The following is a 16,136-nucleotide window of genomic DNA, read 5'->3' as shown; positions in this document are numbered from 1 at the left end:
TGGCTTTAAACCTGTGCCCTGTTTTCTAGGCTCAGACTTGCTATCTCTGCACCATTTGTAAAAGAAAGTTGCCTTTAGACTGAAATATACAGGACAGCCTCTTCTCCTGGCCGTGATCTTGAAGGATGCTAACTAATCTGCACTTATGTAGAGATGGCAAGTTGCAAAATAGAGAATAACTTTGTTTTACTTTTGGAGGTATTACAATGGCAACATGATTTGAACCACATGGACAGCTGCAAGAACAGCGGATTCAAAGGACAAGCAATTCATACAACAAGAAGTTTCCAACAACCAACTGCAGCCCCACCCCTTTTTAGTATAAAAGGAGACTCAATTCTGACTTGGGGAAGATGGTTCTTCAGGACATCAGTCTGCCATCTTCTGGGTCTGCCAGCTTTGCAAATAAAGTCACTATTCCTTGCTCCAACACCTCATCTCCCAGTTTATTGGCCTGTCATTTGGTGAGCAGAATGAGTTTGGACTCGGTAACAAAATGACTGCATTGGAGGTAGTATGTCTCCACTCTTTCCTCGTTTCCAATATGTAACATGCACATTATTTATGATCTAGTGCAAATAATTCATCAAAGACTACCACAAAAAGAAACTATACTCACCCAGCTATCAACACTGAAGTCAAAACCTGTCAATTTTATATGCTGTTTAAGAACACAACCGAAAAACCTAACATAGGGAGTCGATTACACGGAAATAAAATTATTTCTACTCCTTCAAAACTTTTTCTTTTCTTTTCTATTTTATTTTGTTTTGTTTATTGAAAAGAAAATAAAAGTCAAATCATTTTATTTCACGTATTTTTGTTATAGCTACATACTTTAAATACTACAAAAAGACTTATATTGCAATAAAAAATTGTTCATATATTAGTATAAAGATATATACACAATCAATGGGGATTAGGAAAAGAATGGACATTTACTAAAAATCCACTGCAATCCAGTCTTTTACAAGCATATCATGGAATATAAGCTCTATTATCCAGAGAGCCTCACCCACATTCTCACTACTGAGTCCCTTAGTAATCAACCACTAGGTCACCAGCATAGAACCATGTGATCAGTATTTTAGGAATAAATGAGGGAATTAGCTCATTCAATTCTAAAACAAAAACCCTAAAATAAATACTGAACTTATTTACGGATAAAGAAAATTTGTCCCCAAAAAAGTAAAGTTTCTTCCTCAAGGTCACAAAGCTAATAACTGGTAAAGGTAAGATTTGAACTCATCTGCCTGATTCTAAAAACTAAGGTGGAAATCCCATTCGACTGGGGAGTGTCCAGCTGCACAGCCTATCACCCTATCTTTGTTCAGAGCTGGCCTTAGACAGCCTGAGACAGCACCCCATTCCTGTGGAACTCGAGGGCAAATGATAACAATAAGGATTTTATATCCAGCAGTTTCTAAGATCTCATGTATATAAACTGTCAGCAGGTCAGCAGAAAATCTCTGGGAAACATGAGTGGGTCCAGACCTTTTTGCTGATTAGAAACTCAATCTATCAGGATAGAGTGACCTTCCCATGAGAGGCCACATGGACATAAACTAAAGGCAGCTGAACAATGGAAACTAGCAAGACCCCGGAACTCAAGTAAGGATCCCTGCCATCCCCCACCCAGTTGCCTCTTCATCCGCGTGGACATGAAGACAGAAGACCCGGGTTCTTGTCCAAGTTACACTATCATGGATTCTCACCCATAAAAAGGTACGACTCTATGCTGTCGTAAGTCCTTTCCAACTCAAATATGATGACACCAATATCTCAGCAGAATATCTATGTCTCCACTTCCCCTCTTCTAATAGGAGTCTATTTCTGTGGACACAAAGCAGAAATCCAATTTAAAAAACCATGCAAGAAGCCAGGCGAATTTCTGCTTAAGAGACTTTGCTCTCACGCTCAGTGAATGAAAACTCAGAAAAAGTGGTCCTTCTCCCTCAGCAAATGGGAGGTAGCCTGATTGTGTGTGTGTGTGTGTGTGTGTGTGTGTGTGTGTGTGTGTGTGTGTGTGTGTGTGTGTAAATCAAATATAATCATGTCTGGGACGTGTACAGATTATTTTTAATTTCACTGTAATTTCATGGGGATGAGCCAACATTTAAAGTAATTTGAATGTAGTGTTCTGAGACAGACTCAGTCTCTTTTGGTGGAGGAGGTGAAAGGGGAGAGTAAAGGAGGAAAGAGGTAAATGAAGCAAAGAAATAAGAATCCTGCTAGGGAAAGGCAAGACGTTAATTTTGTTCCTCATTGCATCACATACAAATTAGGGACTGGCTTTCCCCCGATGTCTTATCGAGCACTGAGTTGCAGAAGAAGAGGCGACAGCCCATTTCTCACTGAGATTGTGACTGTACGTGGCATCTTATAGACACAAATCATTTACCCTGATCAAACACTCTAGCAGCAGGCTGTAATTCTCCTGTTTTGAGAGACAAGAAAACAGGAGTTCAAAGCGGGTAGATAACTTGACAAAAGTCAGAGGACCAGTAAACAAGAGAGGATGAATTCAAACTCAGATCTGAATGCAGAGTCTCATCTTCCCACTCCCAGGGCTGGAAAATCCTTAACACACAGGCTCCCCAGCTCCCCTGCAGTGTTCCTGGCGCCAAGCATTTCCCATGGTAATGGTCTCCAGTTCTCACAGACACAGTGCTCTGTGCAGCCAATGACCTTGATCAGACCTTGATCATCTACCTGCCACGCCCACCAGGCTTCACCATACAGGCAGGAAAGCTGGCTTTCAAGTGCATACAAAGCCACCCTTGGTCTAACCTGGGCTCTTCTGTGGCTTCTCCAGCCTAAAGGCAGCCATGAAATTGCTCACAGTTTGTTCGTGAGCCACACTTCCTCTCTCCATCTGTGTCCCCACCTATACTACTTAGCTATGAACATTTTGAGAATCTTGGAAACAAATTTTAAAAAACAGAAAAGAAAGGATTCTGGAACAAGTACTTAATACTTACAATTTTAAATGACAAGTTACAAAGTGAGTATTGACAAACCGAATCTTCCTTTCTAAATGTCAGTTTTAAACATTTAAAAATATAATAGCAAAAAATTCTCACTTACAAAATTAACAAAAACATAAACAATAATCTGGAATAAATTCAAAAATAATGCCCATATTCTAAATGGAGAAACTTCAGGACTGTACTGAGGGTTAAAGTAAGAGGTATGAATGTAGAGACATAAACATATTGCATGGAGAAAAGCAGTTTTGTAAAGATGTAAGTTCTCCTAAGAATAATTCAAAACTTACTAAAAAATCCCATGAAAATTCCAATCTGATTTTTTTTAACTTGAACAAAATATTTTGGAATTCTTCAGGAATAATAAAGTCATAATACTTGACAAGAAAATTTGGGATGGAAGAAAAGAATCAAAAAAAATCAGACTGCCAGTTATTAAATAAATTTTTACAACATGTAAGATATGGTGCTGGAGTAAGGAAAGGAGATTGACAGAAGGGAACCATGAGCTCAAAAAAGACTCTAGTGTATGTAAGTATTTTGTACAGGTGGGATTTCAAATCAAAGAGAAAATTATGAATTCGATAATTGTCCTGGGACAGAGAATCACCTGGAAAGAATAAATTCTACTCCTCTCATAATGACCACAATATAAATTGCAGATAGCGATGTAAATATTAAAAAGTACTAGTAACAGCAAATACAACTCTTTGCTCTTATTAACTCAACTTCTCCTCACTATAACATGTACTATTATAATCTCCATCTTAGAGATTAAAAAATACCTACAGAAGAGATTTATTCCATTATAAGAGAGTATTTCTAAGAATAATGTCAAAGATAAAACCCATAAGGAAGACATTTACTATCCTAAGAATAGTTTGAGCCACAACAAAAATCAGAAAACTTCCTGAACAAAATGAAAGGAAAGAAATGACAAGAAAAAGCTCTGTGATACATGTTGATGAATTCACGAAGTTAATTTTCATAACATACAAAAAGCTGTCACAAAGCAACAAGAAGCTCCCTCACTTAAATGTGGGCAAAGGACAAAAGGAATCATTCATTTTAAAAAAGTCAAATGACTAATGAGTGAAAAATGCTCAAAACTTCACTGGTCATCAAATGCAAAAAAAAAATGAAAAAGCACTTTTGCTTATCATATTGGCAAATATTTTTAAGATAATCTAGCTAGTGTCCATCTGTGGGAGAACAAATCATGAGCGACTTTTTCAGAGGATGACATATCAATGGATTTGTAAGCTCTGAAAAACGTACATACACACTGACTCAACTCCACTTCTAGGAATCGTTTCCTTTAGGAAAAAAAAATCAGTCCAAAAAGATGTACCCATCAGGGCATTTACACAGCACTGTTTACAAAGGTGGGAAGAAAAACTGAAGTGAAATCATATCCAGCGATAGAGAATTGGTTACATAAGTAATTGTGCATTTTTTCATTCCCCAATGGAGAAGGAATTTCTAGTCACTTGAAAGGAGTCTGTGATGAATGTAAATGTCACATCCAGGGACTAAATTTCCAGAAGCCTTAACTAAAGGAATACACATACAAGATCACAGGAAGTTCTGTACAAGAAGGATGCAACTCAAACATTCTTTCTGACAGTGGAAAATGGAGAAAACTTAACTGTCCACCATCAAGACAATGATGCGGTAAATCAAGGCGAGCTGCGGGCGCTGAGGGAGCCGGCGTTTCGCCGTGGTCCAGGGCCTTGTCCACAGCAGTCTCCCACCAAATGTTTCCGTGGACAAGAGACGACACCCGCACATCAGGAGACCCCTCCAATCTATCTGAAAGGGCCGGGTGAGTCTGGAGTGGGAGGACGTCCATGATATACCCCTGAGTGAATAAAGCGAGCTGCAGAAAAACATATAGTATGGTCTCATTTTTAAATAAAGCATATATACACACACCTATATATTGATTTCTCATATGTGTATATATATGTATCTCATAGGCATAAAGGTCATGAAATATATATACCAAATTTTCAACAGCTTTTACTCTCAGGAAATAATGAGAAGGGAGTTAGGGGCCTTCCTGTACCACCACAGTTCTCTTTTCAGTATTTCAGTTAAGTACACTTGGAATTTAAAAGTTTATTTAAGTCCGAAGTAAAATGGACCATGCCTCCATAAGACAGAATGCTACACTGGTCTTTAAAAATCATGCCAGGGGAGATAGAATATTGTAGAAAAACATGTAATAAGCCGAATGGAAAATGGAGGTCTCCGAACAGTAAACAGGGACAGAGTGCTCACTGGTTTTTATGACAGAGATGATACACACTAACGAAAAGAACAGAAAATAAATGTTAAATTGTTAATTATTATCTCTGAGTAGAGGGACCAGGATAGAATCTTTTGCCCCTTTTTTCAGACATATTATATTAAATGCACATTATTTTTCATCTGAAAAAAGCATTTTTAGACGTGTAGTACCACTCAGTGGGGAATAATACATGAATACTTACAGAAACAAGTAACTAGGAGACACCGCAGCAGCGCCACACAATGTAGAACGGGCAATCCTGATTAACACCGCTCAGTTACATAAGGATCCACAAAGTGAGAGCACCTGCTGTAACAGGGCGTGGTCCCCTTCTATTTGTCAGTTGTGTCTTCAGGGCTGAGGCAGTTCGGAGCACGGCCAGTGTCAGTTCCGGTGTCTGGATGGATGCTACTGGAGGTGAGGGCACCTGCAAGCAGAAAGGAAGAACAGAAACAATCCTCTGCCTTTTCTGTCTTGTTTCTTTGTTACTTTAAAAGACAGGCATAAATAAGATAAACTGTGTATCTCCCCTACTGAAATTTCAGTAATGAAACCGTTTTTAAAGGCTTCAGAGCTTATATTCTGTCTATAACTGTCTTTTCAACAAAGAATCATATTTATTAAATGTTAATTAACTCAGTTAATTAACTCCCTGTTGAAACATTCAAGTAAAGAACATGAAAGGCCTTACGTAAAAGAATCAAACCTGCAGTGACTAGCTCAGCTGTCTTGACGGCAAAGCAGTCAGCCCCCACCATCCCATGGCCCTGAGCTCCTGATGCTGGTAAGAGAGCACGCTGCCGCCTCAGATGGAGAGATACTGTGAAAGCATTTTTTGAACTCTACAGTACTGACAAAACATAACTGACAAATCCCAGGCTCCTTTGAAGCTGTCATTTTTGGTTTCTGGCCAACCCCAGTCAATGAGCAGAACCACCCCATTCCCGAGTCATGGGACTCAAGTGGGAAGAAATTTTGTAGAAATTTCCAGGTACAGAATGTAACCATCTATATGTAGAACTCTGACAAAAGAAAAGATGAAATACTCTGATGTTGAAGACACTCAAAATATTCTCCTAAGCCTTAGTAGCTGGAAAGGCTGGGCTTCTCCTCAGCCACTTATTTATTTCACAGCCAGTGAGCATCTCCCACAAACCCTGTTAACCTGTGTCTGCTGGGAGCCTCAGGCACACTCTTGCTGTCGATCTTATAAGTCACAGGGCAGACGCGTGTCTCTCATGCCTGCCACCCTCACACAGGCTCGCCTCCTAGCCTCACTGTCTGAACTTGGTCCCATTTTCTCACCTGTTTATTTGGTATCTGTTCTTCTGTAAGCTGCCTGAAATGCTATTTGGAACAAGTCAGAAGAATGAGTGGGTAGAGAAATGGACAGTTGGACAGGTGAGAGGTGGGCAGACAGACAGAGAGACTCCAAGAAAAGGGGAACAAAGAAAATTCCCTATGCAGAACCCTCTTCTAGTCAGGGAAGAAAACCGCCACGGAGACGTGTGAAGAGGCAGGTGGCTTAGGGCTGTTTCCTGGATTCCATGAAAAGTCCCACCAAGAGAGAGGGTAGAACAATAAATGATAAAAGAAAAAAGCATGCATGCTTGAAAAATATATCTACAATATGTACTTTCTAAAGAATAGATTCAAATCAGCAGGGCCCAATTACACAATCCTTGGGTATTTACAGAAATGAGAATCCCATCTCCAAACCACAAGGCATTCCTTTGGAGCACTGAAAGTCCACACGGGGCTGTTATAAAGCCTTCACCACAAAAGCTATGCTCTCCTTCACTTACGAGGAATGAGCAGCTATGCTCGGGCTGCCCATGCGCATTATTTGCACCCTACAGCATCTCTATGGGGGAGGGACGCCTAGCGAGCCCCATCTCTGCAGGACAGAAAACAAGCCCGGGAGAGGCTAAGCCGACCTACCAGTTCTCCATCTCACAGGACTGGTCACTCCAGAGCAGGACTCGAACTCGGACCCACGTTGGTAATCACGGTACTACCGTGCTTTGTGTGCTTTTTGTGTGAATAATACATTTGTTTCTGGCATGAAAGTATATTTAATAAATGATCGGTTGTCCTGTCTATCTCATTTGCTCACAATCAATCTTTATAGTGTTGAATTGTACTCTTTTTCCGTGGAGAAAGGAACGGAACGAGCGGGTGTTAGAATGAGGTGGGGCTCCATTCTTTATCTGTTACCTCATCTCATCCAAGTCCCCAACCAGGGAGAAGGAGCAAATGTTTTCTTCATCTTTTAAAGAGAGGGCTCCACTGATGGTGACTTAACTCCAAAACCAAGTATGGGGAAAGGGCACATTCAGCAGCCAGAGCATTATCACCTGTAGGATGGCAAAAACAGCTCACAGGAGGGCTCAGGGGGTCACCCTGATTTAATTTCAATCGATAAAACAATAATGCACTCTAAAAATACTAGCATGCAATGGATTGGCTCTTTCTTGACATCTAGCAAGTTTCCACAGCCCACATGTAAAATTATCGTGAACCAGTGAAAGGAAGTGTCTACAGACAAGAAAAATCAATGCCACAGGTAAACTGAAACCCAGGCTGGAGGAAAGGAAGAGAAAGGGCATAGTAAAGAAGTGGGGAAAGGCTGGGGAAAAAAAATCATCACACGGACTCTCAAGCATCATCCAACAAGCATATAATCATTCGAGAGAGAGAGTTACTGAGGTCCTATTCTGTGCAAGATTGTAGAGCGGGTGAAGCAAGAGCGCAGTGACCATGGTGGCAGCAAGTGGCGGGGCTCAAATACACTTCTGATCCCGGTACCTTGCACAATTGTCCTCAGTATAAAGGCAAAAAAAAAACAAAGTAAAATAACTCTGTAAACTCAAAGCATTGTTAAAAAAAAATTAAACAATACCTAAATACCTGGACAAACCACGCACATTGCTGGATCAGAAGACAGCGCTTTTGGAATGGCAGTGCTCCCCAGAACGATCCGTATATTCAACGTGGTCTCGATCACAATCCCTGCGGTCTCCTCTGCAGAAACTGACTAGCTGCTGCTACAATTCATATGGGAATTCGAGGGTCTCAGTAACCAAAACGTACTTGAAAAAGAAGAACAATGTGAGAGGACTTGTAATTCTCAATTTCAAACCTTACAACTGTATGTCTAGGTGAGATTAGAGGCCATTTTAAGTTATTAATGTGTTTATCCGTATTTTCTAAATTCTCTACAATGAATATAACTGTTACAATAAGAAAAATAAAAAGTAAGGTATCTTTTAAAACATGCACACCGATTCATACATTGGGAAAAAAATATTTTAACTATAAAGAGGTAACCAAATATCTAGTGAAAAAGGACTACTTAAAAACAAGTGTGTATTTACATTTTTCATAAATTGAAAACTGAAAAGCACAAACACATCAAGTTTCTAGGGAGATCGATGCAACATATTAGTAGTTATTTTCAAAAATTCTAATTGAACAATGAAAACTCAAGAAAGGGAAAATCGCGATTGACAGCCAACTGCAAACACATGGAGAGCAAAGGCCTAGAAATCACAGTTCCTTTAACTCTGATACGAACTCAATATAAGAGGAAATTCCTCCCTGTGGGGACAGTGGAATCCCATGCATAAGACAGGATACACAGTACAAACTGCACTAGAATCTGGGGTGATTTTCTTAGAAGAATTCTAAAGTTACAACATTGCTGAAAAACTATAAAAACACTGAAAGACAGATTAAAACACACAGTCATATATATTATATAGAAACATATGAAGTCTGCTCCCATGTTGCATAGAAATACAAACATATTTGTTCATTTATGGGCACTGAATATTTTATCCCAGGTAGAATATTTCAACTAAAACAAATAATCAATAATACACAGCTCTTGTCAAATCTACTTGATAAGGTACTCTGCTATGTAACCATAATGTGTCTAAGATAGATCTAAAATTAGTGAAAAAGATCTTTGTATGGTTTCTTGAACTCTTCTCAAAATTCCAAGCTTAATTTTAAAATAGATCTGAGCAGTATTTCTATATTAACATTTCCCTCGTGAAATGAACAGCACAGTCTGTTGTCAAAATTCTGTCCTTACAATGATTCACGAACACTGTATCCTAACAAAACTGCTGGACAGCAAGGCACTATCCAGACACTGTGACCAAACAAATGAAACACAAGGAAGACAGTGACCCTATTCTGGAGGGCTTACCGTCTGTGTCAACTCTGGGGTTCTTATTTGATTGGTTTGATTGGGTAGCAAAATAAAATCAATCAAGTACTTTCTTCTTTAAGCATTCTGTAAGTCATGACTCTGTTGTTAGTGTCATGAGAAGGAAAGACTAAAGCAAGACTTCATTAGGTCAATTAGCAACAGCCATCACTGGGGAGTGAGTAATAAAGAAGTTAACTGATAGCAATGCTTCTGCCTACATGAGACCTAAAATAAACCTACACTGATCTCTTTAAGGAAAATGAGGAGATGAGGCCCCAATGAGAAAAACAAAAACTAACAAGAAATCAAAAAAGTAAAGACTTTTTCATTAACGATTCCAGGAAGGAGTGGAGCATGGTGGTGAAGAGCACAGACGCTGGGGACAAACATGAGGGTCTGAACTCCCAAAGCACTGGGTAGCTTTGACACTGATAAGTCAGTGAAATTTTCTGCAACCCAGTCTCCTATCCATAGACTGGGGACAACAACAGCACCCGTCTCCTAGAACTGTCCTAATAATTAAGTTATTTTATATATAAAAGTTTAAATAAAATACCTCAGATATTAAATATTACCCCAAAAGGACAAGGTAAACTGAAGGAAAGGACAAGGAAAAAGAAAACAGAGGACAAGGAAAAAGGACAAGGAAAAAGAAAACAGAGATAAATTGGAGTTCATCAAATTTTAAAACATTGCTTCAAAGGACACCATCCAGAAAGTGAAAAAACAACACACAGCAGAAATTTTTTCAAATCATTTATCTGATAAGGAATTTGTATCTACCAAAAAAAACCAAAACAAAAACAAAAAGAACCTCCTACAACTCAACAATAAAAAGGCAACTCAATTAAAAAATGAATAGAGGATCTGAAAAACATTTATCAAGGAAAATATACAAATGACCAATAAGCACAACGAAACGATGTTCAATATCATTAGCTGTAAGGGAAATCAAGTCAAAACCACTAGGAGAAACCGCTTCACACTCACTACAATAGGTTATAATCAAAAAAAGAGTAAAAAGCACTAATGAGGACACAGAAGATGCAGAGGACGCAGCCGTTGCTGGTGAGGATGTAACACAGCCTGGCCACTTTGGAAAAACGCCTGGCAGGTCCTTAGAGAGTTGAACATTTGGTTTCTGAATAACCAGGCAATTTTGCTTCCTGGGCACACACGTAAGAGAACTGAAAACAAATGTTCACATAAAAACTCCTACAGGAATATTCACGGAGCCATTACTCATCACAGCCAAAAAGCAGAAACAACACAAATGCCTATCACGTGATGAATGGGTAAACAGAGGGGCCCAGCCATACAGAGGAATATTATTCAGCAATAGCAAAGCATTGAGTACTGACCCAGGCCACAACGTGGACAAATATTGAAAACGTTACTCAGTGTGAAAGAAGTCAGTCACAATAGATGCTTCCACTTACATGAAGTAACTCGATTTACATGAAATTTCCAGCAGAGGCAAACCCACAGAGAGAGAAAACTGGCTCCCTGGGGCTGTGGGAGGATGGGGAAGATGGGGATGTCTGCTTATGCATAAGGAGCTTCCTGTTGGGGGGATGAAAATGTTCTAAGATTGAATGGGATGCACAATTCTGGGCATAGAGTAAAAACCACTGTACATTTTAATGGGTGAATTGTTATTAAAACTGTTAAGAACGAGAGCACCTCGGGCCAGTACCTTCCCATAGTAAATGCAAATTGCTAAATTTTATTACAGGAAGAAGAAACTGCCCTCAGCATGAAAGCAGGAGTTCAGCAAATGTGAGTTAACCGAAATTGGACAAGAGCATTTCACTTGAAACAGTTGCTGAGTGTACACAAAATATTAAGACATGACAAGGAAAATCAGTTTGACATCACGAAGAAGCATTCTGCTTCAAATGCAGATCAAGGATTCGGCAAGCCCAGCTGCTAGAAATGACCAGAGAAGAAACCTGGTTCTTTAAACAAGCACCAGAGCCAACAAGGAAATAGTGGTGAGGAAAGCAGGCGGCCGAAAATCTGGAACAGTTTGTTACAAAAATTTCTCCACTGAAAATTCAAAAATAAAAAGAAAGTGATGTAATACTGTGTTGACCTCACGTGAATGGGCTTCCTCCGGTTCTCGACAGTTTTGTAACCCCGAATGAGAGACTCAGGAGAATCAGAATGGTTCCTGGGAGTCCCCAAATGACTGCCCACCAGCACGCTGACCACCATCACATCTGCCAGGGTGGAATTGCAGAGAAGAGACCAACTCCTGAAAGGCACAGGAAATATTGACAAGGGAAAAAAAGGCTGATGTCAGTCTTGGGACAGAGGCCCTGAGAGCAGAGGCCAGAAGGCTGCAGGTGAACTGGAGTGGCCCTGGGGCAGGAAGGGACCACGGGGGAGCAGATCTCAATTCTCTTCTCTCTCTCCCTCGGGTAGGAGAGATAAAGTCTGCATCCTTCTCACCTGGAACTGTGGGTTCTGGCTGGCAGAAGTCTTACCGACATGGAATGAATGACTCAAGACTGTGGAAAAAGGAAAGAAAGCGAGAGGGAGTAGGGAGCCAACTCCAAGAGCCTCTCAAATCCTCCCATATTTATTGTGTATAATCAAAGAAAATAGTCTTTAACAGTTGTGTGATAGTAAACAGGAACTTGGGGAAAGACAGAATGAGACAGAGATTGTAGAATCCACAATGAGTAAAAAGGCTTAGTTTACCTTTAGGGGAGTCATGGGGAGAGGGGAACAAGATAAATTCTTTAGATATTCATTACAAAGCAGACCACCAGTCCAGCCAGGTCCGTGTTTTGGGGATAATAGACTATCTAACAGCACGCACGCCCAGCATTTATAGCTGAGGGCCTGGGTCATTGCTGTGCAATGAACATAGTGCTATCTAAAACCTCAAATATGCAAGCAAGGCATTGTCTCTGCTTTTTATGGCAAGGAGACAGGAGTGAGGATGCACAGGTGCTTGCTTGAAAGCAGTTACTAAGCACACTTTTTCTTCTTAAGGTTGACATGCGTCTGGTGTCTGTTAAATTTGTTAACCCAATCATGGGCTATCACATGGAACCGTTATGGAGGACACCCTAGGATGACAAATCCTGCCTCTGCGTCTTTTCCTGCCAGCTTCGGCCATTCCAGCAGGGTCTAGACACATCCCTGAATAACGATCCCACAGAACCACCCAGACTCTTAACTCCTGGTGCTTGGAACTTAATTTTAGCTCTACACAACTTAACATACAAAAGTTTCAGAAATAATAGATATTATATTCTTTTTATATCTCATCATAGAACTGATTTTTCTGATTGCTCTAAGCTGCTTCTACTTGGTAAATCACCTAATTCTGCAGGTGAATTCAGTACTTTCCATTGCGCATAACTAGACAGTCTGGGCCCTCTGACTTCTATTGGTCAAATAAATACCGATACACCTAATTGATTTCATTGTTCATCAATTTCAGCCTGGAGGTGAGGGAGTGTCACTCTCTTCCTCAGCCCACCCTCTACTCTATACTCTTCAGCAACTCAGGCCTCCTGAATACAAAACGTAGCATCTGTTTCCCTTCACCTACACTTTCCACAAACGCAACAGGAAACATCAGCCTAGAGAATGAATTCAACACAAATGTTAAAACAAAAATCTACAAACCTGAAGCAACTCCATCTCCGAATCATGATACACAATGACATGAAAGTACGGGTGTCAGGTACAAAGCACGCGTGAGCCTGACCACCTCATTTCTATTCTTCAAAGGAAGGAAGGTTTTCATGTTTTTTATTATCATTCTTTGTCATTGTTTCTGATTAAGCCAAAAAATAGTTTATGAAATAATTAAGCACTGAAATAACAGATTTTCGCTGTATCAATTACAGAAGGCATTCAGAGGGGATAGGAAAACCCACCTATGTAAAAAATGCAAAATTTCTTCCCCTGTTAAGAACACGTATACAAAATGCAACAGAGAATTCAAATTCATGTGGAGAGGAGCAAAAGCCACAGAATCAAACAAAGTCATTACTATGAGTCAATTCAAAATTCACTGGACAAACATGCTCAATGCATTCAAAGAATTTTAAAGGCACACTGCAAACCATTCACTTAATGATCTACAGGCTAGAGGAAGAATTTCCCTCTTTAACAGACAACAGAAATCAATAGGTTGCCCCACCAAACGAGGACCAAACAACAATCAGGTTTTTAACAGTTCTGATAAATCAGCATGTTCTAAACATCAAAATCCAGAAATTTTAAACATTCATTCACACCACAATGAAACAAGCACTTAAAAAAAAACACAAAACAATAACCCGAAGAAACTAAGCACAATTATCATGTACCTGGATCAATGGGAACTTCTTGTAACGCTGGAAGAAAGAACAGGCTATAGCCTTTTACTTAAAAAATAAAACTACATTTAAAGATAATTGCTAAAACACATTTCATCATTCATGTTGCCTTGAAAAATCTGAGGCACTCGTATCTGATCAGAAAAGCAATTCTGAGTAATAGTATGTTACAATTCAGTGCCAGTTTGCTTTAGTAGAAAAAAGAAAAGCTACTGTTTCTCATCCTGCACAAAGAGTAAAGAACCTTCCTGCCTCTATCTCCTCCTATTTTCTAAGCTCATTCTCCCCAACCCTTCTGAAACAAGTATGAGAAACTTTTATACCCACCAATATGCCAAATGACAAAAGAGTATCAATTTATTTGTATAAATATATGCCTACACCTTTTACTGGAAGAGAAAGGTATCAGAAGGCTATATGGAACTTATTTCTACCTTCCTGAAATCACACACACACACACACACACACACATACACACACGTTCACAGAGACACAGACATGTACACACTGAATTACTGGGCAATTCACAAGCTGAGGACTTCCAATTTATAGAAGATAACTTTGTAGTTAGTTTAAAATACAAAACTGTCAGCTTTTGAAAGCCTTCATCATCTGCTAAATCATCCAAATATCAACGAGACCCAATTAGCCTTCTCTGTAAAATATAATTTCCCATGATGGCAAAACAGACCCTAAGTAGTGGATCCAAGACTCGTGTTTATCACTACCTATGATCGTTTTTAAACACATAAACAGATTCAGAAATTATGTCCCAACAACATTTATTCTTATTGAATTAGCATATGTATTCAATTGTCTATACAGAAAATAGGCCCATGATGGGGTTTAAGAGCTATTTTGTGTATTGAAATATTTATTTTTAAGTTCAGACAAGGAGGGTCTGTATTACTCAGTTGTAGAACACCTGCTTAGCATGCACAATGTGCTGGCTTCAGTCCCCAGTTCCTTCATAAAAATAAATAAAAATAAGTGCTTATTTAAAAATAAGAATAAATTTATAAAAAGAGTAAATGCAGACTAAAAACCCCTGCAATCTAGGAGCCATAATTTTAATAAAAAACAAGAGTTTCTATCAAATATTCACTATATGACAATCACAGAGACAACCACAAATCGCCCCTGACAACCATCACGTGTGATTCTCAGCAACCCTACTAAGTAGACACCGAAGAGAAACCCAGCATTGCGGATGAAGAAACGGAGCTCGGAGGAGCCGGGGACGCTGACTGTCCTGCTCCCCGTGACACCACGTCAGCCCAGGATGAGCGCTGACAGAGCTGCACTGAGGGGACACCCAGCTGCACGGAACCTTGGTGCACTGGGGAGTCCCAGAAAACACTCAAAACTGTTCAGTGAAGAACCAGCTCAAATATATTACATTGTGCCACATCCTTTAAACAGGGAACATGACTGATACCTTTTTGATGCCTCCGTGTCCTTTCTGCCATTATCAATTATTTGCCCTCTCAGCATGCCCAGTCATGAATTGGACCCCATATGAAGTGCACTCAGATGGCAGAGCTTTTAAAGCTGTTTTATGAAGTTTGTAAGACTCTGTCTATGCCTCACACAGGCGGTCATCCATCACTACTCACCGGTGTGGATGTACCACATGAAATCACACCTTTCTGCTTTTTAAAATCCCTCCATGTAATCCAGACTTTTCAACAGCAAAGAAGCAGCTCAACCAGTAACAGTGGATAGCTTTTCACCAAATGGACTCGAACAGCCCATCGGAATAACTGGAAGCCCTTTTTTTCTATTAAACCCACTTCCAAGGACTTCATTATTTTCTGATTTGTGGACTTGGCCTCTGACTGGCCTACTCTGAGAGCTCCCAGCCTCACATCCGGGGGTGGGAGAGGACCCTGCTGTTCGGGAAAATAAGTGCGGAAGGCGGAAATCTTCCACCCAGGTCCACACGGGTAGAAGTGCCACAACGTGCTCAGAAAATATACCGTCAGCAACACTAGGCTCCCATGGACTGATGTCACATTAACCAAACTCATGAGAGACTGATGCAAAGAAACCAGAAATTGAATTTATTAATGTAACAGGAGATGTGAAACTACGAACCAGACTGAAATATCAGAGTTCAACTATGAGTACAGATTCTCCTCAACGGCCCAATCACGGGCAGGCAGTCACATGGCAACCATGGACAGAAGCAGAGCAGGAAGGGTTTCTAGATTAACTCAATGGACTAAATTTCTGTTATACGAACAGATCTGCTGCCCAGAAGACATTTAACGCCAATCACGGTGCACTGTCCG

The 16,136-nt window shown here is 40.0% G+C and overlaps 1 long non-coding RNA gene across 6 annotated transcripts in view; it reads right to left on the bottom strand.

Annotated features, from left to right (window-relative positions):
• The window catches only part of LOC135320498 (uncharacterized), a 121,921-nt gene that overhangs the window by 81,463 nt on the left and 24,322 nt on the right, over positions 1 to 16,136 (bottom strand). For 3 of the 6 annotated variants that reach the window (XR_010379658.1, XR_010379660.1, XR_010379662.1), the window contains exons 4-5: positions 8,191 to 8,372; positions 5,483 to 5,707 (exon numbers count right to left, since the gene is read on the bottom strand). This is a non-coding gene — a long non-coding RNA (uncharacterized LOC135320498). Of the gene's footprint in view, positions 1 to 601; positions 4,867 to 5,482; positions 5,708 to 8,190; positions 8,373 to 16,136 lie in introns of those variants that run through there. The other 3 variants (XR_010379659.1, XR_010379661.1, XR_010379663.1) reach the window with 3 other exon arrangements.

This window comes from Camelus dromedarius, unplaced genomic scaffold (genome assembly GCF_036321535.1).
Source record: "Camelus dromedarius isolate mCamDro1 unplaced genomic scaffold, mCamDro1.pat HAP1_SCAFFOLD_117, whole genome shotgun sequence".
NCBI lineage: Eukaryota > Metazoa > Chordata > Mammalia > Artiodactyla > Camelidae > Camelus > Camelus dromedarius.
Note: the sequence above shows the minus strand (reverse complement) of the source record. Positions and strands in the feature narration are given on the sequence as shown.